This window comes from Macrotis lagotis, chromosome 5 (genome assembly GCF_037893015.1).
Source record: "Macrotis lagotis isolate mMagLag1 chromosome 5, bilby.v1.9.chrom.fasta, whole genome shotgun sequence".
NCBI lineage: Eukaryota > Metazoa > Chordata > Mammalia > Peramelemorphia > Peramelidae > Macrotis > Macrotis lagotis.
This window is the reverse complement of record NC_133662.1, coordinates 58,450,262-58,475,569: the sequence shown is the minus strand read 5'-3', so window position 1 is coordinate 58,475,569 and position 25,308 is coordinate 58,450,262.

Genomic DNA, 25,308 nt, shown 5'->3' with positions numbered 1-25,308 from the left:
CATTGTCACTCAGCAGTGAAACCTCCATTGAGATCAGACAATATGATTTGTAGTGTAGGCAACCAAGTGATTTGACTTCCTCTAGCAATTCTGAAAAGTTAAGGAGTATGAATAGAGAAGGAAGAATGTGGGGGTTGATTTAGGTTTGAGGAATGCATAGATTTGAAATATAGTATGACAGAAAGTCAGGTAGTCAAGGGTAGAAAAAACATTCTATAGCTATGGTATGATTGACGATGGGTTCAAGACTCTTAAAGAAAGTAAAGATATAGTAGGAATAATAGACAGAGAAAACAGGAATTAAGGGGATAGAGATTATGATGAGGACAAAAACTAAATGTAAGAGATTTGAGGCAGAAAGGGAGATGGAGGAATAGATGATTATAATAAGAATGGGGAATTTAAGTAGTCAGAATCATGACAGTGACTCAGTTATTGGTGTTGGTGAAATTTAAGGTGTGAGTTCCCTTTAAATAATTGATATAGTGTGAGACAATAATTAATGAAAGTTAAAGAGTTTGGTAAATTGGGAGACCAGAATGAATGGGGATTGGTGGCAAATTCTCAAATTATGTAATAATCTCATAGTTGGACAGTTAAATTAATCTTTGTGCCAAAGGTCTTTGTACTAAAATTTTTGATTTTAAACCATTTTACAGGGGATACCATAAGAATTCAGTCATTCAGTCTAGTTTTGCAGCAAAGAATAGTGGCTGTTGGTGTAAGCTCCAGATGGGATTCACAGTTAAAATTCTGTCTTCAGGAGTGCATAAAGCATTTAAAGAGACTTGATTGTGGTCATGTGTCTGGTGTATCACCAAGGCAAGCAGAGTTATGATTCTAATCCCAGTAATTTATACTGACTAGCCTGAATTTGACACCCTGACACCTGCTAGCATTTTTAGTTTATAATAAATTTGTAAACTTTTTAATGAACCAATGTATCCATGATCTCATTAATGTGTATCCATCCAAGCCTGTGAGACTCTTATCCATGTCTTCCCCATACATTTAACTGAAAGAATACTCATCAATGTGCCAGAGGTCTAACTCTAATAATCTTCACATTGCATGACTTCCCACAGAGCATATGACTTGATCTGATACATGTTGTCTCATTGTTTTTTCTTTTTCTTCTAGTTATATATATATATATATTACTCTTTATAACATTTTCCCTTGTTTATAAAGGGTTGCATTATGTTCAGACCCACTATGCATCTCTGTTTACCTTGGGATGATTTTCATCTTCAATCCTTCAGAAACTTCTGAAAAACATGCTTATGTATCATGACCATGATCATACTAAAAATCTCAGCCTTCATTTCAGAAGTGTGGGTTTCTTAAAAGAATTAAGCAATTTCCAATATAACATTTTGACAAATTCTGGACCCAAATCAAAATTTGTTTGCAGACTGTCTAAGATAAAGATTTTAAATTCAATATCTCATTGCAGTATTTTGTTTAATATCCTTTTTTATGAAATAAAAAATCCTGAGACTTTGTTATAACCTTCTCTTTTCTAATTTTCCATTGATTTAATTCTTCCAGTTGTGAAATTTCATACTATTTGATATTTTCCACATATTTATCCTCCTCTTAACTCAATGTTTAGCAAGATCAGGGACTTTTTTTTTCTGTGTATTGAACCTGTTGGAGTTCTTAGTAGATTCAAAAAATATGAACTTAAGATAAAAATAAACAAAAGTGATCTGACCTTACTGCATTTAAACCATAACTCAATTCATCAAGATCTAATGTATCAATATTTCATAGTATTCATGATCTTTTTTAAGAATTGGATTTAATAATTGGAGAATTATTATGCCTCCACAATTATTTTACTGATTGAATGAGAAAATATCATTGTCTATCTAATTAGCCATACATGTACATTTATATGTGTATATCTATATTTCTATATATAGGATATATATATATGCATATTAATATTCATATGATATTCCCTCCTAAAATCCAGCCTCCTTGGAGCATACAGAGGGAAATATATAGTAGTTAAAATCAGAAGATCTGCATTTGACTCCTGACTGTGTTTCTAAATAACTGGGTGATCTTGGAAAATTTGTTCAAATTATTTTTGCCTTAATTTCTTTTTCTTCATAAAGAAATAATTAAATTAATTTTCTAGATGCAATGTAGATACATTGCAAGATACTATTGTCCTATGTACATTCTTAGGTCTTCATAAAATATGATGTATTTAAAGTGAACAAATAAACTAGTCTTTTTATGCATTTTAATTAAAAAAGTCCTGCTAATAAGGGAATTAAAAGAATACTACATGTTGCTAAGGAATATTTTTATTTTTATTGAATAGCAGGATTTGGGGAGTTAAGGGATGGGGAAAGGTTCTGGACCTGTAATTTTATTGGCAAAGGGAATGCTCAGAGAGGAAATACATTTTACAGATTTAGCTATGCAACTACCCTGCAACTTATATTCTTATACTGTTTTACTGAAGATATTGGGTTTATGATTTATTTAGAATCACACAAATAGTAAACACCAAAGGCAGTCCTGGAACTCAAATCTTGACTCTATGGCCATTTCTCTATAAATTATGCTATGCTTCCTTTTCAGCGTTGGGTTCATTGTTTTTCTTTTTCTTTTCTTTTGTTTAGTCTATTCTGAACTCTCAATAGGGAATAAAAAAAAGATATACTTCTAAAATATTAACCATATTTTCTAGCATTCTTCTATCATTCTTTGTATTTTCTGATCTAATATGGTACCTTGAACATAGTAGGCACTTGATTGATATGAACTGAATTAAAATGAAATGAATGGTCAAAAAATAACAGATCTCTAGACCATATTGTCAGGTCTTCTACTCACTTTTTTCTTGTCAAATTGCATGAAAAAGGTCTCCCACAAATGATAATACAATTGACTGCAATTCTGAAAGCTGGTGACAAGTGAATTAAGCTCTGAAAGCATCACCTTAAATATCTAGTGTCAAAAGAAAAATTAAATCAACAATTACTTGTCTTTTTTCTCAATCATTAATGAAATAATGGCTAGACTTTCTCTTGGGCAGGCTCTGGTAGATGCCCAACAAGACCATTCCCAGGCCAACAATACCCCTATCACATGTATGGATGGGAGTGGAGAGCAGGAGGAAAATGTGAAACTAAAAGCTTAAAATTAAATTAACTTTTAAATTTATACTTCTTGCTTCATTTTCAAAAGAAAATGTTCAATAAAAACTATCTACTTGCATTTCACTGCACTGGTAAATGAAAATGATTAGACATCCATTGAAACTGTATTCTTATTCATTCCACTAAATTATTGGTTTGTTTTTAAATATTGACCAATAACTACAACATAGGAAACAGAGTAGTAGCATAAAAGTATAGGGTCAAGAAACAAGAGATTGTGGTTTAGCTTGCAGATATTTTATTAAGGTCATTAAAAAGAGTAAGTCGACACTTTCAAGGTTATCAAGTACTCCAAAATTCTTCATTGTGTCTTCTTGTTGTTGTTGTTGTTGTTGTTGTCTTCATAATCAAAGAAGACCAGGCATCAAGAAAATGATGGCATGCCATGCACCTTATGTTGATTATAATGAGAATGTTGTGCAAAGACATCCTTTTCCAGAACAGTCATCATCCTGTGATTTCATCTTATAGGAAAAGGACTTCTGGTGATGGTCTGGATGCTGTGGAGTCCTTGGTTTATAGGGTGAGTTTATCTCCCCTATCAGCGAGACACCTTGGCATTTCAAAAACCCCTATAAAACAAGTATAGTTATTTTTTTGGTGACAACTTTGTGACAACACTATGTAGTTAATTTCTCTCTCAATTGTCTAATTTATCAGCACAGCACATTTGCAGTTTTTGACAGTGCAGTAAAGTTAAACCGTCTTTCAATTGTCTAACCATTAGGAACACAATTGAATTATTCTCCTCAGTTCTGCCACTATATTCCTTCCCAGAAGTTCCATATTGGTCATAGGAATAAAGCTTCTGGACCAATAGTCAGCATTGCTTATGATTGGAATTATGATGGTAATCAATTATCTTCAAACCTCTGATTTTAGCTCTCAATTAATGAAAACATTCTTTTTTTTTTTTTTTTTGGCAAGGCAAACGGGGTTAAGTGGCTTACCCAAGGCCACACAGCTAGGTAATTATTAAGTGTCTGAGACCGGATTTGAACCCAGGTACTGACTCCAGGGCTGGTGCTTTATCCACTACCCCACCTAGCTGCCCCTTAATGAAAACATTCTTGGCAAATGTTTTCGCTCGGGTCCATCTGGCTTTAGTCACCTCTAGAGGCACAATTTGAATGGCCCTTACCATCCCTCTTAATTATGGCCCTAATTCCAAAAAAACCCAGCAAAATAGAACCAGGTTCCTATTCCATTATTCCTAGCTGAGGTTTCAAGGGGAATTTGACCTGCTTCCAGATGAGAAAACTAAGACCCAGAGAAGTCAAGTTTGACTTGCCTAAGATCAAACTGATAGGAAATGGAAGAACAGGAATTGGAATTCAGGTCCTATGACTTCAAATTCAATATTTTTCCCTCTCTACCATAAAGTAGTAGGTATTAGTTGTCTGATTGTGGACAAATCATTTCCTCTCTTTGGGCTTCAGTTTCTTCATATGTGAAATGAAGAACTTGAACTAGATCATCTCTAAGCTCAATGTTATAATTAAGTTCTAGTCAACAAACAGTCATTAGGTACTTAATATCTGTGTAAGAGTTTTTGCTATGTCCTGAAGATGCAAAGTTAAAATAAGACACAGGAACCATCACTATCTTGGCACATCTCATAGTACAGATGGTGAGCAGTGAAGTAGAAAATGCGCTTCCCAAGTCAGAGATACTTATAGATCAATAATTTCCACTCAATAAAGAACTAGAAAAAGGAGCAAAGTGGAAGGATTTGATGTGTTTCAGAAACCAAGTTACTTTGTTCTATTGAAATTCTTGGTTACCAAGCTCACTCGACTGTTAGACAGACTTAAGCAGGACTAATTGTGATACAAAATGACACCAAAATGAAGGGACTATTCTATGTTTTGAATCTCAAAAACTGCATTTGGCCTCCATAAAATACTTAATAATCTTAGCAATAACTCTCATTGGATTATACTAACTCTCTAAGCTACCTCAATAAAAACAAGATTTCAGAGTTGAAAGGGATCTCAGAAGCCTCATTATAGGAATGAGGAAACTGATGGATGGAGATTTTGAGAGACTTTCCCAAGGACACACAAGGGATCAAACCAGGATTCAAACCCATATCTTTTAAGTTCAAAATCAACTGAATTTTTTGTTTTGTCTTCTCATAATTTTGTCGTTCACTCATTTGTTCTTATACATAAGGAGTTAAACTGTGCCCCCTTCTTCCCCCCAACAACTGAACTGACAACATTACTTCTCCAATTGCTGCCCCACCCAAGAACAACCAGATGGTGTTGCCTCTTCTACCCCAATGAGAAATCCTGAGCTAGTAACTTTATCAACTCAAGAATCAGAGGGGCAACTAATCCCAACAATGGGTAATATATAATTAGAAGCAGCAAGAGAATATTAGGAGAATGCTTAGGTTTTTTATGCAGTCCCTATGTGTAGGCAGAGAAAATCTGTTTGTTTTCTCCAATGGAGAGGGGAAGTCCCTGTGCTTGCCTGTAAGACCCTATAAGTTGGGGTGGGGGTATCCTGGATGTATGCCCTAGATGGGAGAATATGATTAAAATATTTATAGAGTGTATTTTTTCTTGTTCATGAAGATTACACTCTTATCTAATGTTCCTATTATAGGAAAATACCAACATGTAATTTAGCAAAGATATATTCATGGGTTATGTAAAACCAGGGTGATTGTTATGGTAGGTCAAAAGACAAAGCCTTCTGGTTTTCTGGGCCTATTTATTGTGACTGAATCTTTGGATCAGATAAATCCTCTCCTCGTGTCTAGAACAATCTTCCTTTTCTCAAAATCTTCTTTCCCTGGAGCCTAAGAATATTCTGTCTTCCATGTGACTATAGCTATGTCTGAATATGACTTAATTATTGCTTATAAAACTGCTGACCCTCCTTAGCATCCCAGAGCTACTCGGATGCATCTTGTATTCCCAGGTTTAGAAGTTTCCCCATTATACTCAGGAACAATACCTCTTCATGGTGCCTACAATCCAGGGCTTGGACTCTCATAGCACCATCAAAGATTTTCTCCATTTCATGACATTGCCTTAAGACTATAACATCTAGAGTTTTTGAAAAAAAAAAGCCTTTATCATCTTCCTTTCCCTGATTTAAGGTTCTGTCTAGGGCAGAGGCACTGATTTAATATCCCCCTTCTTTTCCATATGCTCTTAACTTTAGATATCTCGAGTTAATACACCTAATCTTTCTTTAGTATAGGGAGGATAAGGACCTGTGCTTTTGGTAGTATGGGAATCTCATGAGAGGAAATTCTTTTTACAAATACGGGTCTTCACCTACATAACAGAAATTTGCACACTGACTAAAGCATTGAGAAGATAAGTGACCTGACTAAGGTTACACAGACTGTTTATGTCAGAACCAAGAATTTTTTTCCCATGTGCATATGTATATTTTTAATTTACAAAATTTCCTTCTACTCTCGTTTCTCACCTTCCTCCCTTCAGTGACAGACAATTAATATTGTACATATATTTGTGTCAGACATGTTTACAGATTAGTCATTTTCAATATGAGGAATTAAAATTAAGGGAAAGAAATACATAAGAGATATTTGTTTAATTTTTTTTAATTTTTAAAATATATTTATTTATTTATTTTGAATTATAAAAATTTTCCCCCCAGTCTCACTTCCCTCCTCCCACCCCCCACAGAAGGCATTCTGTTAGTCTTTACATTGTTTCCATGGTATACAATGATTTAAGTTGAATGCGATGAAAGAGAAATCGTATCCTTAAGGAAAAAAAGTTAAAGAGATAGCAAAATTACATAATAAGATAACTTTTAAAAAAAAAATTAAAGGTATTCTCCATCTCAGAATCCCCAAAATTGTGACTGATTGTTGCACTGATGGAATGAACAAGTCCATTAAGGCTAAATCATCACCCCATTGTTGCTATTAGGGTGTACAATGTTCCTAAGGGATTTTTTTAAAGACAAATGCAGTGTTTATCAGATGCCAAAGTTTTTTTGGGGGGGAGTGTTTTGTTTTCTTTTGTTTTTCTTCCTCTGGATGTGGATAGCATTGTCCATAGCCAGTTGTCCTGGCTCCCTGAACTGATGAGAGGAGCTGCATCCATCAAGGTTGATCAACTCACAGGGCTGTTGTTAATGTGTAAAATGTTCTTTTGGCTCTGCTCCCTTTACTCAGCATAAGATCCGCTAACTCATTACATGCTTCTCTAGAGTCTGCCCATTAATAGTTTCTTATAGAGCAGTAATATTCCATAATATTCATATACCATAATTTGTTTAACAATTTCCCCAATTGATGGCATTCCTTTAAATTTCCAATTCTTTGCCACTACAAAAAGAGCTTCTTTGTATATTTTGGAACACGTAAGACTTTTCCAGTTTTTATGATTTCTTCTGGTTATAGATCTAGAATTAGAATTTCTGGGTCAAAGGATATGATCAGTTTTATTGTTCTTTGGGCATTGTTCCATATTGCTTTCCCAAATGGTTGGATCAGTTCACAACTCTACCAACAAAGCATTAAAGTCCCAATCTTCCCACAACCTCTCCCACATTGATCATTTTTCCTTTTTAGCAACTTAGCCAATCTGGTAGGTGTGAGGTGTTTCCTCATAGTTGTTTTAATTTGTGTTTTTCTAGTCAATAATGATTTGGAGCATTTATAAAATTTATAAAAATATTGGAACATTTATATAAAGCATATATAGCTTTAATTTCTTCATTTGAAACTGTCTATTCATACAGAACCAAGACTTAAATCAACTTTTCCCTGCTGTGAGAATGGCTCCTCACCCACTACCTATCTTCCCTTAAACTACCTCTTACAATAACAAAATATCTGCAAAGCCCTCAGAATTATCAGAGACATAGTCGGAGACCAGAACAAATCTTTTTGAAGGAGTACATGTGCAACTGTGGAGATGGAAGAGTCAGATATTTATGTATCATGCCTGGAAAAGTGCTAAAAAACACTCCTATTTACCAACTCTCTGAAATTCTTTTGAGTTGAGGTCTTTGGATTAAATATGATAAAATCTTAAAATATGATATCAGAAAGGGAAAATCTATTGTCAATATTGATCATATATAACCTACTTCAACTGTACCATCAACTCATCTAGAAATACACGATAACACTAATTTTGCCAAAACCAAACAATTTTCTGTGACCAGACCTGTACTTTAATATGGATAAATTATTGTCTTTTTTGCTGGTCCATACCATAAACATTGATATGCATAAAGGAGTAATTCAACAAAATTCCTCTGAGATTCTCAGAAACAAAATCCTTCAGAGAGAAAAATTGAATATTTTATTGTAGATATTATCTAATACAAGAGAGTCAAACAAACTGAAATGGCAGCTACTAATCCATCCAAAAGACTCCCTGTCAGCTATTTATTGACATATTTGAAATGTAATATCTATGTTTTATCATGTTTTTATATATTTTGCTAAATATTTCCCAATTACATTCCGATATGTTCACATCAAACTCAGCAGTGTTGGGGGTCATATATCCGATACAGCTGATCTCCTCTACAATTGTACCTCACTTTAAGAAAATTCTATATATGATTAAGACAAACTGACAAAATTTGGGCTAGTGTGATAGAAAAAAATAATGTTAGCAAATCTATTAATTAGAAATAAACTTATGTCATCAACTGTAAACATTTGTGTGAATCTTGGGCTCCTTGGTTTATTATAATATAATACTTTTTCATAACCTTAAATGTCATGAATATAAGATCATACTACATATTTTCTGGAAAGGGATAAACACCAATACCTCACTGTCCCTTCCAAGATGACAGCTCCTAGAAAGTAACATAATTTTAAGCTGACAATTTATTTCTTTACAATAGAACTACAAACTGGATCTGATTGAAGAATCTACCAACAATTCTTTCTTTCATTGTGACCAATATGTCACGAATACAGATATAGAAGTCTGATATATAAAAGTCACATTTTCAAAATAGATAAAATGGGGTATAATTATTTATTCTGTCAAAAGACTTTATGCTTTACAAAAACATCCATCAAAGAGATATTTTAAATGGTGTTTCCCTACTGCATTGAATGTGATTTTATTTATAAAAATTCCAAGGGTAGAAAGGATGTGTTATTCTACTCCCCTATAACACTAATCACCAAATCTGTAACTTTCTAAATTAAAATAAGCCTCCCTGGACAACATTTTCTAAAGTGTGTTGTCTCTACTTGTTAGAATGTAATCTCCCTGAAGGCAGGGGCAAATGGTATAGGCTTAATATTTTTTTCACTCATTGAAGACAGAATATATTATGTAAAATAAGTCTGATAGATAAATTCCTATCTGCTAATCTGTGAAATACAGGGTTGGATTAAGTGATCACTAGGAGCCTTTTAAATAAACAAAATTGAGATTTGTGTTCTCCAACACAGCAGGAACTAGTGTATATACAGTGTTAATCATGGAGTCAGAAAGAGCTGGATTTTATGTCACATCAGATGTTTAGTGGTTGTGTGACTTCCAGCAGTTTGTTTAATTTCTCTGGACCTCTCAATTCTTCATCTATAGGGTTTTTTACATTGAGATCTTTTCTCATTCTTAGATCAGAGTCTAAGAAATAATTTCCTTTGGACAGTATTGGGGTACATAAATTGATTATCAAGCAGACTTCAGAAAAATCTGGAAAGACTTATATGAACTGATGTTCAGTGACATGAGTAGAGCCAGGAGAACACTGTACACAGTAACAGTAACCTAGCGCAATAATCAACTATGATTGACTTAGTTATTCTCAGCAATTAACTTACTGACTTCTCAGCAATACAAAAATTCAAGACAAATCCAAAAAACTCATGATGGAAAAATGCTATCCATATCCAGTGAAGCAACTGATGTAGTCTGAATGCAGATCCAAGTATATTATTTTCACTTTCTTAGAGGTTTTTCCTGATATTTTTTCCTTTTTTTCTCTTTTTTACAACATGACTAATGTAGAAATATGTTTTAAATGATTGCACACACATTATATATATATATGCATATATATGTATATATATATATATATATATATATATAAACTAAATCAGTTTGTTTATCATCTTGGAGAGTAAGAAAAGGAGGGAAAGAAGAAGAAAAAAATAAATAATCTTATAAAAATAAACATTGAAAATTGTCTTTACTGTAATTGGGAAAAAATAAAATACTAGTTACATTAAAAATAGATAATTTTCAGGTCTTTATGGCACACATAGGATTGCAAATCTAAGGTCCGAAAGGACTCTGTAGACTAAACCCCTCAAATGAAATATTTGAAGAATAAAGAACAGGGATTGCATAGGGTCACTCAGTTAAGTATCTGACAGGATCTGAATGCATATCTTTTGACTCCAATCTCTGTGCTCCACACATTAAGCTTTCCTCTTTTAAGGTTCTAGCTAAGGATTATCAAAAAAAGTCTCTGGAAAGGAGTCAACCATACCATTGAATGGGAACATAGCATGTAGTGATTATTCAAAAATCTTTAAGTGAGGCTTAATCTAATGCCATTGATATAGTATTAGATTCTCCTACTATATTTTTAATGGATACTTCTTTTCCTCTTGTACATCATTCTTTAGTTTCAGATTGAAGGCTAATATCATACATGATTAAAATTTAAAATTAGCAGACCAATTGGAGATGACTTAAAAGAGATGTCATTAATATTGTAAGACAAGGCGATTATGTCTTACTCCATAAAAGCATAGTCTTGATTTAGTCAGAATTAATGAAAGACTAAAGGTCATTAAACAGTTTTGGGCTTTAATGTATCACTAACTTTCTTCCATAGAGAGAGAAACACTATCTTATGATTTGTCTATAGAGAATCATGTAATATTTGTTTGTACCTTCTTTGCCCTATGTTCCTTAAATCTTCAGCATCTTGCCCGGGATTTTATAAGTCAGGGAACTCTTCAGTTCTTCATTATTCCTTTGTATCTGTCACTCTTCCACTTTTGATTAGTTTTATGTGACTGATTCTACCTATTCCAGTATATTTGGAAAAATGATCCCAAAATAAATTGGACTATAAAACATAATTAATAATGAGACAGTGTTTTATAATGAATTGAACACTGAACTAAGCCCATAAATATAAGCAATAGGTTATCTGTATCTGTATCTTCATCTAAGTTAAAAGGTTTCCATGAAAACGATAGTTCTGGTACATTGAAGATCTTCTTTCCAGTTGGCACAGATCCAGTGATAAGTATGCTGTATCTAGTGATTGAAATAGTTCTAAGTGTGCCTCACTGGACTGCCACTAGACCTTTAAAGGCCTTTATAAACTGGTTGCAACCTACCTTTTTAGTCTTAGAATATATTATATTCTTTTCATGAAATATTTGATCACATCAAACTGGCTTTTTTGCTATTTTTAATATGCAACTTTCATTTCTTGCCTCCATCCATTTTTACAGACAATCCCCAACTTCTCTCATTTGCCTTACCTGAAGTGTCACTGTCTCTTAAAAAATGTAGTCTCCTTTAATATTCAGTTCAATCATCAACTGATACACCAAGATGTTTATGCCCTTCCTGCCAAAATTACCTTCCTCCCCAATCTGTGTGTGTGTGTGTGTGTGTATGTATATATACATATACATATATATATATGTACTCATTTTCTTATTATAGAAATAAATTCCTTGAGGAGAGGGACTTCTGGACTTTTGTCTCTATATCAACAAGGTTATTACATAACAGCCAGCATAATATTGCTGTTGTTTGTCCTTCATTTTTCAAAGAGGACATGACAACATGTGGTGATGTCTTGACTTGCCTGTGAATTAGATTTAAATGAAGCAGTATTGCACAGTCATTAGCCTTACTCTCTCTTACTGAGTGATCACAGTCCAGTGGCATGACAAAAGTCAAGATAATTGGTGATGGTCTGGAACACAGTGGATGGTCTTCATATCTTCAGTATATCTGACCAAGCCTTAAGTCCTCCATAGTGTCTATTTCAACTTCTTTCATAGCATTGGAACAAATTGTTCTCATCCATTTCCTCTGCCAGGTAAAGCCATCTACCCTTTTTGAGGATAATATCTCCCTGACTCACTTACAGGTCTGAGACTTGCAGCCTGAACCTGGTTATGTCTGATTGCCATATGGCACATAGCAGGCATTTAATAAATGTTTCCTTATTGATTTGGTCATGGGCAAATAAATGATAAGAACTTCAGAGGTAGAATTTGAACTGAGGGCTAGCTCCAAGTTCAGTGCTCCTTTGACAATATCAAATTGCCTTTTATTGACTCTAGTCTCTTTCACAAAGTGAACAGCTCACATTCTTTTCCAGACCTATATACCTTTGCTAATTTAAATGCCATTTCTCAAATGAAGTCACCATTAGTAATATGCTGCAGCCTACTTACATACATCTTTCATCGTGCCAGCATCCTTTGGGTCATGTACAATTAGCTGTAAATAAAATCATTTTTTGCCTTCTATGTCTTCTACCCCCTCATCCCCCATGTCCCTCTCTCAACAACAAAAACAACATATCAGTTAGCTCCAGGTTTCCCATTTATCACAATTTAACAGGTTTATTTCAATTTACTGGCAATGTTTTATATCCTGTTCGTTGCAAGTCAACTAAAAGGTAATATCTAAAAATACAAAATTCAATAAAAGATGTGTGAAAAATAAATGCCACTTGATTGCAATGTTTAATTTGTGATGGAATTCTCACTTCATAGTTCTTGAGGCAGCAGAGTCTAGTCCTCTAAATGTTGCCTTCCAAAAATAAACACTGTAAACACCAAAATGAAGATGAGAAATGTGAAGACTGAGAGCTGAATCGACCTGATAAAAATGGGATGAGACAATTTAGACAAAAAGGACAAAATCTTACATTCCTATTCCCATGTATGACTTTAAGTTTTCTTATTCTAATGAAGGTGAAATCAGCAGGAGTTGTCCATGAGTATATATGTACTAAAAATTTTCCTTAAGCGGGGTGTGTGTGTGTGTGTGTGTGTGTGTGTGGGTGTGTTTTATTTTATTTTTCCCACAAATATGGGAAAATAGCAAGGAATTTAATATTTTCCAGGATGATACCAAAAGAACCAGGATATTTGGTATTTGGTTCAGTTCTCTGGATATATCAAAAACAATTTATACATATATATATATATATATATATATATATATATACACACACACACACAAATACATATGTATATTGTGTTGAAAGTGCATGTGTAAGTATATTAAATGTATGTTTGTCAATGTATGTATGTGTATCTATATGTATTTGAGTGTGTCTATAGTAGTGTATGGATAGAAAGGAAAGATAGCATATGTAGCACCTAGAGAGACAGACTCAATATAACAAAGTCCCAACTCTGAGACATATTGGTTTTGTGGCCAAGGGCTGATCACTGAACCTTTGTTCCTTTAGGAAGCTCTCTATCACTCGAATTTGAAGAAAGGATGCTAATCTTCATTGATAGAGAGATTTTTCTCTTTTAAAATTTCACTGTGACCAGGAAATCACAGGTGCAGTATCTATCTGAGAGAGAGATAGACACAGATAGAGAGAGAGAGAACTAGAGACAAAGAACAACAGAAAAAGACAGAGGAATGGGAGAGGAATGAGGATTTCTGTGGTTTAGGAAATTCTGGACGAGGAAATTCTCTACCCATGAAGGTTTTGTTACCTCTAAAGCTATTTTTCTACTAAACATATAGATACATATTAGATCTCACATGTTTATTTAGAGCATCCATCTTGTGGTTATGGCCACAAAAGCCAGCCCTCAGCAAAATCAAGTGCTTTGTCTTTGTAATTCTTCCACCTTAACGGTTTGTACTCTTTTCACCTTCTGACCACTTTTCCATTGTATTCCTAGTACAAGCACGCTGCCTTTTGCCTCAATAAATTCAATATTCTACTTAGTCCTATCTTGGTCACTCTGTTCCCCCTACTCATGGTTTTGTGATCTCATAATTAGACTCTTTATCTTCAAGAATGAAATTAACTGCAATTCTTTTCCCCCTCAGCATTATTCCGAGTGTGCAAAAAAAATCTCTAAAAAAATCTAAGAAATGATGTCCTCAGGCAGCTAGGTGGCACAGTGGATAGAGTCCCTGCCCTGGAGTCAGGAGGAGCTGAGTTCAAATCCAGCCTCAGACACAAAGCAATTACCTAGCTTTGTGACCTTCTGCAAGTCACTTAACCCCATTGCCTTGAAAAAACAACAAAAAAAGAAAGAAATGTTGTCCTCTAGAGAACATGCCCCCACAAATAAAATGGATGTTCAAGATATATTTGTTGAATTAATGCTAAAGCTATTTTTGCTGATTATCTCTAGTTTTTCTAGCATTTATCTTTTTTTTTGTTAAAAGGTTTCCATGATTTTTTTTTATTATTTTTCTTTTATTGAGAGCAGGGACTGATTTGATTTGTTTTATTTTGTTTTATATTGCCTTTCCTTGTATTACCCAGGTTTAGCACAGTGATTGGCACACTGTAGGCATTTGATAATTTTTTCTTGGCTGACTAATAATAAAATGAAGTGATATGAATATAGCAAATATAATGCTTTGATAAAAAAACAAAGAACTACCCTTATTCAAATAAAATTTTCCCTCTGAACAAGTCTACCAAGAGGGAGTGTAGTCTCTATAGTATAGATTTCCTGAAGACTTCTTGACTAGAATAATGTGCAATTAGATTGTACAAGTAAGTCATTTAGACACTGGGGATAAGTGTGACCTCTTTGGGCATTGGCAGTTTAAAAGACATAGGTTCATGGTAAGTGGGGAGTGTACTAACAAGTAAGAACAGCATAAATCTATCAGCCTCAAGCTGATATTATCCTACTGCTAAAGTTGTTGCCAATTGTGTCAAATTGATGAGTGGTTCAAGGTGGAGAGTCTAAGAGGAAAGGCTGTATTCACAATTAGTTCACTGAAAGACAGGTTAAGATTTCTCAGGTTGTCAGCAAATATCCCATACTGGTGTTTGCCTGGCATTGATGACTTCTTATGGTGCTCACTGATATGGGAAGAAGTGAAATCTATTTAAGGTCCAGAGATTTTCACAGCAGCCCAAGCATCTCCAATAGTCCTGTTTTTTATAATTTGTGTCCTGGGATGGAACAATTCTGGTAAAGGCAAGTGAAAAGGATGACTTGCACAGCATATCCCTCACTACAATAAACATAGTTGTGTGTCTCACGTAGCCAGTTATTGGTTGGTCAGTATAATCTTCTTTGATATGGAAAGATTAGTAATAATAATCATTTTATTAATAATAGAAGGTTATTAATGAAAGAATAATTATATGGTCATTTTTCTTAGACAAAAGCCAATCATGAGGGGTGGGGGGCAGACTCACAGGCTATATACCCTTGGAAAGAGTAGGTGGTCAGTGAGGGACTGAGACTGACCCTTGGACAAGAGCACTGTCTCTACTCAGGAAGACCCACAGCTTTGGGCTATCTAGACAAAGCTTGAACAGAACAAAATGAGCTTCTGCACCCTAGATTAAATTCCTTGAAAGTCTGGGTGGAGTCTGACCAAGATTGAGGAGAGTTAATGCAATCTCATTTTCAGTAATGTCCTTCAAAAGACTGAATTTTTTAAGGTGAGCACTTTAGAAAAATGGGCAAGCTCTGAGTCTCCCCATAATATTGATCATTCATAACCATTTCTCTCAGGTGACTGGAATGTTGAGTGAGTAAAATGTGCTAAATCTAATAAAATGATTATGTTATAGGAAAAAACATAAAGTTTGATGAGTAGATTCTGAAGTCAACTTTACAACTACAATATGGAAGAGTAGATAATTGGATTCATCCAAAAGAGCAGTCAGTTTTAGCAGACTGAAAATTCAGACATTTTTGATCATGAGGCCTGGAAATGCTGTCCCAAATTGCCCTAGTAGATTCAAGTTAAAACTTAACTCAGTTTTAAGTCTCCCTTCTTTTTTTGTCAGTCAATTAGTCTTTATTAAGCATCTATAACTCCAGACATTATACTAAGCACTGAGGATACAAAAAAGAAGCAAAAGATAATCATTGACCTCAAGGAAATTACAATTTAATTTTCTCTTCTTATACCTTCTATCTAAAACATGCCCTTGCCATTAGTCAGAAGTTTAGAATTGATAGTATAACAAGAGAGATACTGGTACAGCACCACCCAGCATGGTGTGCCCTCATCAGTGAGAATGCTGCACTCTATGAGGAAGGCAGAATTGAAGCATCTCAAAGGAAAGATGACATCCATAAGTTTAGAGTATCCACCCAGGTGTTCACATGGACTATTTGTCCCATCCTGTGGTAGAGCATAATATGGCTGAAAACATTATGCTAAAAATTATGGGAGCAAGGACACATCCTTGCTTTACTACACTGGTGACAGGGAAATCACGAGAGCATCAACCACTATCCAGAACCTGGACTTGCATGCCATCGTGGAACTGACATACTATATTGATGGACTTCTCTGAGAAACCAAATTTTGACATAATTTTCCATAAACCCTCGCAACTGATGGTATCAAAGGCATATGTTATATACAGACCTCTGTTCTGTTCCTGCCATTTTTCCTGGAGTTGTCTGGCAGCAAACACCATATGACTTCTCTTCTACCTTTTCTGAAGCCCCACTGGCTCTCAGGAAGGTGACCAACTTCTAAAGATGAAGGGTCAGCCTATTGAGAAGGATTCTGCCAAGAATCTTCCCAGCAATGACTAAAAGAGAAACATCCTTGTAATTGACACAGGACAATCTATTCCCTTTACCTTTATAGAGATGGATGATGAAGGTAACAAAATATGGATCAATTCTCTGCTGCTTGTGCTAATTTTGGTCTAACAATTAACACCAAGAAAACACAGATTCTTCATCAGCTACCATCATACCATCCACATGTGGAACCATTCATTACAGCAAATGGAGAAGTTTTGAGTACTATGGACAAGTTCACTCACTTTGGCAGTGTCCTTTCCAAGGCTGTACACATTGACAATGAGGTTGACACTTGCGTTGCCAGAGTTAGCTCAGTATTTGGGAGGCTATGAAAGAAAGAATGGAGGAGAAGAGGTATTAGACTGACTAACAAACTGAAGGTCTACAGAGCCATTATTCTGACCTCATTGCTATATCCTATGAAATTTGGACTGTCTACCAGTACCATGCCAGGAAACTGAATTGCTTCCATTTAATGTGTCTTAGGAAGATTCTGAAGACCACCTGGCAAGAGAAGATACCAGACACTGAGGTCATTTCTTGAGCTAAGCATTCCAACATTGCTACAGAGAATTCAAACACGACGGGCTGGACATGTTGGTAGAATGGCAGATGTTTGCTAGCCAAAAAAAAACTATTTTATAGAGAACTCACACAGGGCAAGCACTCAGAAGGGGATCAGAAGACGTGAAACCAGGATACCCTAAAGGTTTGAATGAAGAACTTTAGAACTGATAGTACAGCATGGAAGACACTGGCACAGCACCACCCAGCATGGTGTGCCCTCATCAGTGAGAACCACTGTATTCAAAGAATTGGTCATGAGGCCTGGAAATGCTGCCCCAATTTGCCCTAGTAGATTCAGATTGAAATTCAACTCGGTTTTAAGTCTCCCTTCTTTTTTTGTCAGTCAATTAGCCTTTATTAAGCATCTATAACATTCCAGATATTATGCTAAGTACTGAGGATGCTTTGCATTGGTCTTATTAGCCACAGTACCAAAAGATGGCCTTAATGAGACTTTTCTCCTCTCTATAAGGGGGAATAATAATACTTCTACTATCATATTCACAGGTAAACTTCATATAAAATAATGAATATAACCCAGATATAAAAAGTCTCATCATCATCATTTTAGGTTATATTCATACTGAAATTGGGTTCTGTGATAGTCCTATTTTCTTCTGTGCTGGTCATACTATATGAAACCATTGTTTTGAGTTTTTAGTGCCTGTTTTAGGAAGAGTATTGATCAGGTGAATGGTGATAAATACCAGCCATTATGAAATAAAAACTGTATTTTTAATTTTACTCTGAATTATTAAGATTTTCTTTGTCACTTTCTTAAGTCTAAACAATTAACCAAATGATAAAGTCATAATTTATCTGCTGACATCTGTAGTGAAATGCTCATAGTGAAAATTAATTATTGACTCTCATAATCTTCTCCTGCTTCTCCATACCCCTGAAAAACATAAAGGTTCCCTAGGAAGGAGATTGTGATGGGAATGGGGGATCATTACAATAAAAGAATCATTTATAGGATGTGAATATATAGCCTGAAGAAGAAAGGACTTAAGAGAAAGTTTCTAACAATCATAAAATATTTGAAGGGCTATCCTCCAAGAACCAAACTAGACAGGGGTATTTCTCTTTTAGTCAGGTTGGGTCTTATATCCAAATGGAAGAATTAGTAGAAGTCAGTAGAATCCACACAGAAATACATTTTGGTTCAGAGTAAGAAAAAAATCTGATTAAACTTACACAAAAATGGAACATGCTGCCTGAGTGAAGATAACCTTTGCTGGAAATATTCAAGCAGAGGCTGGATGACCACTTATTGGACTCATAGTTGATGGGATTGCTGCTCAGGAAAAGGATAGACTAAATTGTCTCTGCAGAACCTTCCAGATTTGGCATGTTCATTCCATAGTGCCCTAACAAATACACAAAAGGACAGGAAATGAAGATAAGGCTGATATGGTAAAGGCATTTAGACTTTTTATTACCCAAATGGAACTTCTCACTCATCAAATAGCAATGAAAAGAATTCCTAAATGAATGTAGGATGCAACTTAGACATATAACAAAGTTTACCCATTTGATGATATATATCCATTTGACAATCAGAAGCAGTACTTGGGAATTTAATAGAGCACTGGACTTAAAGTTAGAAAGACCTGGGTCCAAATCCTACCTCAGGCATACATTATCTGTATGACTCTTGACAAGTTATGCCACTTCTCTGGGTCTCACTTTTTCATCTGTTGAATTAAATGCCCTTGGAGGTACTTTTAAATTCTATATCTCAACATTGCCTTTTTTTTACTGACCAATCAGGATGATTCCAGGACTTCAGACAGGGTTTCTAAGAATCGTTTAAGGGACTGGAACTTTTAGGGCATTAGTTCTCCTTGTGAGTTCAAAAATAATCCCTTCATTTAGAGAATATGGTCTTTCTTCATGTAGTATAGCATAGGCTATATCTGTGACCTGAATACATGTGAAGTAAATCTACATATAAGATACATATCTACAGAGTCATATTAAGAAAATTAGAATCCATTAGGGAGGGAATTGCCTCTGTTACAAGTCATTAGAGCTAAAATCCTGCATAACTTATAAAGTCAATTATCTCACATATAGGAATCAATTGCAGCTGCCATTTTGCTAGTGCTCAGCGTCTTTTTTGATTACAAAATTTTATTGGTTTCAAGCAAGGTAAAAGACAATAAAAGAGTGTCATAAAATTGGCTAAGAGTTTAGGTAAAACTGTAAAATACCAATGTAATGAAGTGAGTACCACTGAAAATTCACACTGAAATTACCATTTACAGAGACAGTCCTGGAGAAAGAAAGAAAGTGACTTGATCAGAAAGTCTAAAATAAATGAGGAAAGGAAAGGTGACAGAGAGAAAAATCACATCAATGTTATACAAAGAGTAAATTGAGTTTCATATTACCTGCTATAAAAATATATTGCAAGTTAAAATGAGACAGAAGATAACAAGTATATGGAAGCAAAGATAAAATCTTCAAGGTAGTTAAAATGTTCCTTGCCTTTTAAAATTAACTCTAAGCAATGCACTATTGGATATCTTCTTAATGACACATTCTACTGATGCTGGAAATGAACATACTATGGGCAAAGGAGAAGATTTCTGAAAATAATAGACATCCAGTTTTTTTCTTTTGATCTGGACAATGAAAATGGATCCCTGCTTTACAATTTACATTCTTAGAGAACTGTTTGAAATACTAAGAGATTGTGACTTGTTCAAGAACACAACAATAAAGGGGGAACATTAGTAACTAAAAGTAAATCTTCAGTTCTATCCTTTCTTGGGGGTAGGTGACAAATAGTGCAATCCTTTAAATGACCCCTTCTAGATCTTGGGGTAGGTTTTAGAATAGACTTTCTGTTAATGAATAAATCAGGTTCTTCCAAGGTTCTTTATTTCCAGACAGAAAATTAACAGGATTTTTGGAAACTTAACTTTATCCATGTCCTTAGAATAGTCCTGAGCTCAGAGATATAGGAAATGTAATGGCAGAAATGATTCGCTTTGCATACAACAAAATTTCTGCAAATTGTCTTGTTATACCATTATAGGGACTGTTGGATAATGTTACATATTGAACTTACAGATTCCTTTTAATTTCAGTCTTCATTATAAATTTGTTGTGTGATCTAGAATGAAAAGAATACAAATTAATGTTTTCGAACTCAGATTTACATCCTGACTCTACTATTTACTCTCCCCCTACTCTCAATCTCCTAGTTTCCTTGTCTTTTTTTAAATTCAAATTAAACTCCTACCTTCTACAGAAAAGCTTTCTTATTCCCATATATTCATGTGCCTTCCCTCTATTGATTACTTCCAAGTTATCTTTCTCATAGCTACTTCTGTACATAGGTCTTTGCATGTTGTCTTTGCCATTAGCATGTGAGTTCCTTGGGATTGGGGACTATCTTTTGCTCTTTTTTGTATCCCCAGAATTTAGCATAATGCCTGGTACAAAGTCAGTCCTTAATAAATTTGTAACTAACCAACTGACATGAGGGAGGCAGGACTGATCTATAGGGGAAAGCACTGGGAAGACACTGGAGAGGATGGAGGGAAAGGCATTCACAGAAAGACTGGTTTTGCAAGGAGAAGGGTTACATATTATTCAGTGCCTACAGCAAAGGAGGAAAACATGAGAGGATTGAAAGAAGTGTTTCAGGTATACAAAATGGGAGAAGAGGGAACTCATAACAGATGGCTTTTTTTTTCTCCATAAAGTGGGTGGTGAGGTCTTCTGCTGAGAGGGAAGGGGAGGGAATGGTGTAGGAGGCTTGAGGAGTGAAAGTTTAGAACAGCTGCTGTGGAGTGTTTGATAAATTAGGGAAGCTTAAGAGAATTTCAGTGCATCCACGAAGTCTCAAATTAGATAGTATAAATTTGTAGTGGACCAAATCAGCATCAAGGGGTCTTTCTCCAATGATGCTAAGAGCAGGCATGGGAAGGGCAGGTGGTGGAAGTGACTCAGTGTTGGTGTTTGGTAATACATGATGAAAATACAAGGGATGAAGTAAATCAAGAATAAAGAACAGAGGCAATTTGACTAGATAGTTACAGGGTCAAATCTTTGATGAGAGAGAAATTGGACTAGGAGAGTCAAAATGGTAGAATTACTGGGGTGGTGCTATTGAGGGAAAAAAGAATGAATTTTGGATGTAGTGATACAGACGTTGAGATAGGATTACAATTTTCAGAGGGAGAGAGGGGGACATCAGAATTCTGAGTCATGAGGAATAGTTATGGGTAAGGTAAAATCAAGGGTCTGACTATCCCTGCATGTGACTAAGATGGAATGAAAATGCAGATCATGGGAGTTGAGAAGGTTGATGGAAATGCATATCTTGGGTGGCTAGTGTATTTGAGCACCTTTTCACCTGTGCAATGAAATCCTCAAGTATGGAGGTAGGATTTAGGAGGGGAAAGGAAGACTTTGAGACAGGCACTGATTTTTTTTAAGAAAGGAGTCACTCATGCTCTGTCCATGATACATATGGATCACTAAACCTCTAAGGAGAGCTTGTTTGATGATTGTTACAGTGAGAGTGATGGAATTTGTCTGTTCCTCCTTCTGACCCGATGTAGATTGTTCATGTGGCCAGGGACAGGGAACTAATGAAGAAGGCCATCCCAGTACTGAGAGAGTATGAATGGAACTATTAATGTTATACAGTGTTTTATAGGGAGACCCTGGTTGCTGTGAATTTAAAAACTGTAAAGATTGTAATGAGAAATCTAGGAGTGAAGGAAATTTGTTAACAAATAGACTCCAGAGGTGACTCAAATTTTACTATTAAGTATGAAATTTTATATAAAAGTGTGTTTTGTGGTGTTGATGAAAATTTCTGATTATTTAGGAATATATGAATCCACATATTTTACTGATCATGGTTACCTGAGGAAGAGGGGCTAATGAAGCATAGAATGATTGCCTAGACTAGGCAAGGAGCATCAGAAATATTGCCAGGTCCCTGCTTCCCTTAAAAAAATCTCCTTTTCCCACTTCTACCCATTAAATACCCATTTAAATGGACAAATTCCTTTTCTAGAATAAAAATACAATCATTCATCCAGAACTTTCTGTTCAATTCCTACCTGAATGAGGATATTGCTTTATTCTCAGTTTCATTGCATAATTATGTGAATATATTATGGTAGAAGTTAACAGGGTTTTCAAGCTCATTATCAGTTTCTTTTGGTTGGAGGGTCTGGTGAATCCCTTAAAGATGTCTGTCCTCATGTGAATGATGACATACATGGGTGCAGTTTTCAATGTGATTAACCTTCTGAGTCCTGCTTCATTTGTCTATGAATAGTATAGCAAAGATTCACTGCTATGTCAGTATTGTATATCATCAGACCAAGTAAATTATTGCAAAGATCCAAGCAAAGCTCCCTGACATTGCAAAGAAAATTGTATAACATCTTAGAAACTGGAAATTCAACCATTATTAAGCACCATTTAAAACTGTATTTATAATCCTTGTTACTGGTGCATATGAAGAAATATACTTTGTCAGCAGCTTAAGTCTACTTTCCCAGTTTCTTAAATTTTAGGTTAATCCTATCAATCATTTATAGGTTAGTGTCAATTGTTCTAATTAGGGATTAAAACTTGAGTGACAATGTTTCACTGAGAGTGAGTTTTGATTTTGCTGGAAGAGGGAAAAGCAAAAGGGAGCAACCAACAAAGGGCAGACTTCTACTCTCTACTACTCTCTAGATCCTGAGATTTCCCTCAACCCCTCCATATTAATTTTTAATGGGAATTGTTAAAATCTTTTCTAATAGCAATATTAGACAGATAGAGAGACAGACAGACAGACACACACACACACACACACACACACACACAGAGAGAGAGAGAGAGAGAGAGAGAGAGAGAGAGAGAGAGAGAGAGATGAATGGATATACAGATGGATAGATAGAAATTACAATGTGCAAAACATTTTACTAAATTCTAGAAAGGCAAATAAAACATGCAAGGCAGCCCCTGGACTCCAGGAACTTATATTATTTTTGTCATTATTATTTTATTTATTTTTCCAACTACATGCAAAGATAGTTTTCAACAATCATTTTTTGCAAGGTTTTGAGTTTCACATTTTTCTCTCTCCCACCCTTCCCTCTCCTCTCCCGCCTGACAGAAAGCAATATGATATTGGTTATACATATATAACTATGCTAAACATAAATCCATATTGATCATGTTGCAAAAGAAGAATCAAAAAATGGGGAAAAATATTAGAGAGAGGGGGAAAAAACCATAATATTTAAAACAACTTTAAGAAAATGAAGATAGTAAGCTGTGGTCTGCTTTAAACTCCACAATTCCTTCTCTAAATGTGGATGGTATCTTCTATCACATGTCTTTTAGAATTTTTTTTATTATTGTACTGCTAAAACGAGCAAGTCCATCATAGTTGATTATCACTCAATGTTGTTGTTAGTTTGTACAATGTTCTTCTAGTTCTGATCACTTCACTCAACAACAATTCATGCAAATCTTTCCAGAATATTCTGAAGTCTCTCATAATTTTTTATGAAACAGTAATGTTATATCACATTCATATCCTACAATTTTTTCAGCCATTCCTTATTTGATGGACATTCCCTCAATTTCCAATTCTTTGTCATTACAAAAAGAGTTGCTATAAATATTTTTGTACCTGTGAGTTTTTGACCCTTTTTTGTGATCTCTTTGGAATACAGATTTAATAGTGGTATTCCTGAATCAAAGGGTATGCAGAGTTTTATTGCCCTTCGGGTGTAATTTCAAAATGCTGTGGAAAAGTTGGATCAGTTTACAACTCCAACAATGCATTAGTGTCCCAATTTTCTCTAACATTGATTGTTTTCCTTTTTTGTCATATTGACCAATCTGATAGATTTGAGGTGGTAACTCAGAGTTGTTTTAACATGCATTTCTCTAATCAACAATGACTTAGAGCATTTTTTCATATAACTATAGATAACTTTAATTTCTTTTTTGATAGTTGCCTTTTCGTATCCTATGACCATTTATCAATTGGGGAATGATTTGTATTATATTTTTACTCAGTTCTTTATATATTTTGGAAATGAGTCCTTTGCAAGAAACACTAGTAATTAAAAATATTTCCTAACTTACTACCTTCCTTCTAATCTTGATTGCATTGGTTTAATTTCTGCAAAAATATTTCAATTTAATGTAATCAAATTATCCATTTTGTATGTTATAATGTTCTTTATCTCTTCTTTGATTATAAATGACTCCCCTTTCCATAGATCTGCCAAATAAACTATTTCTTGTTCTCCTAATTGGCTTATGATATTGGCTTATGATATCACATTTTATTTTTAAATCCCACCCATTTAGACCTTATCTTGATATAAGGTGTGAGATGTTGATTTATCCCTAGTTTCTCCCATACCAGTTTTCCCAGCAGTTTTTTAAATCAAAGTCTAAGTTATTATCCCAGAAGCAAATAACTATAGTCATTCACTATTCCTTTTTGTACCTAAATCTATTCCACTCATCCACCATTCTATTTCTTATCCTATACTAGACAGTTTTTATGAGTAATGCTTTTAAATATAATTTTAAATCTGATATGATAAGCCATATTTCTTTGCCCTTTTTTCATTAATTTCTTTGATAATCTTTTTTTTTTTAGGTTTTTTGCAAGGCAAATGGGGTTAAGTGGCTTGTCCAAGGCCACACAGCTAGATAATTATTAAGTGTCTGAGACCGGATTTGAACCCAGGTACTCCTGACCAGGGCAGGTGCTTTATCCACTAAGCCACCTAGCCGCCCCCTGATAATCTTGACCTTTGGTTCCTCCAT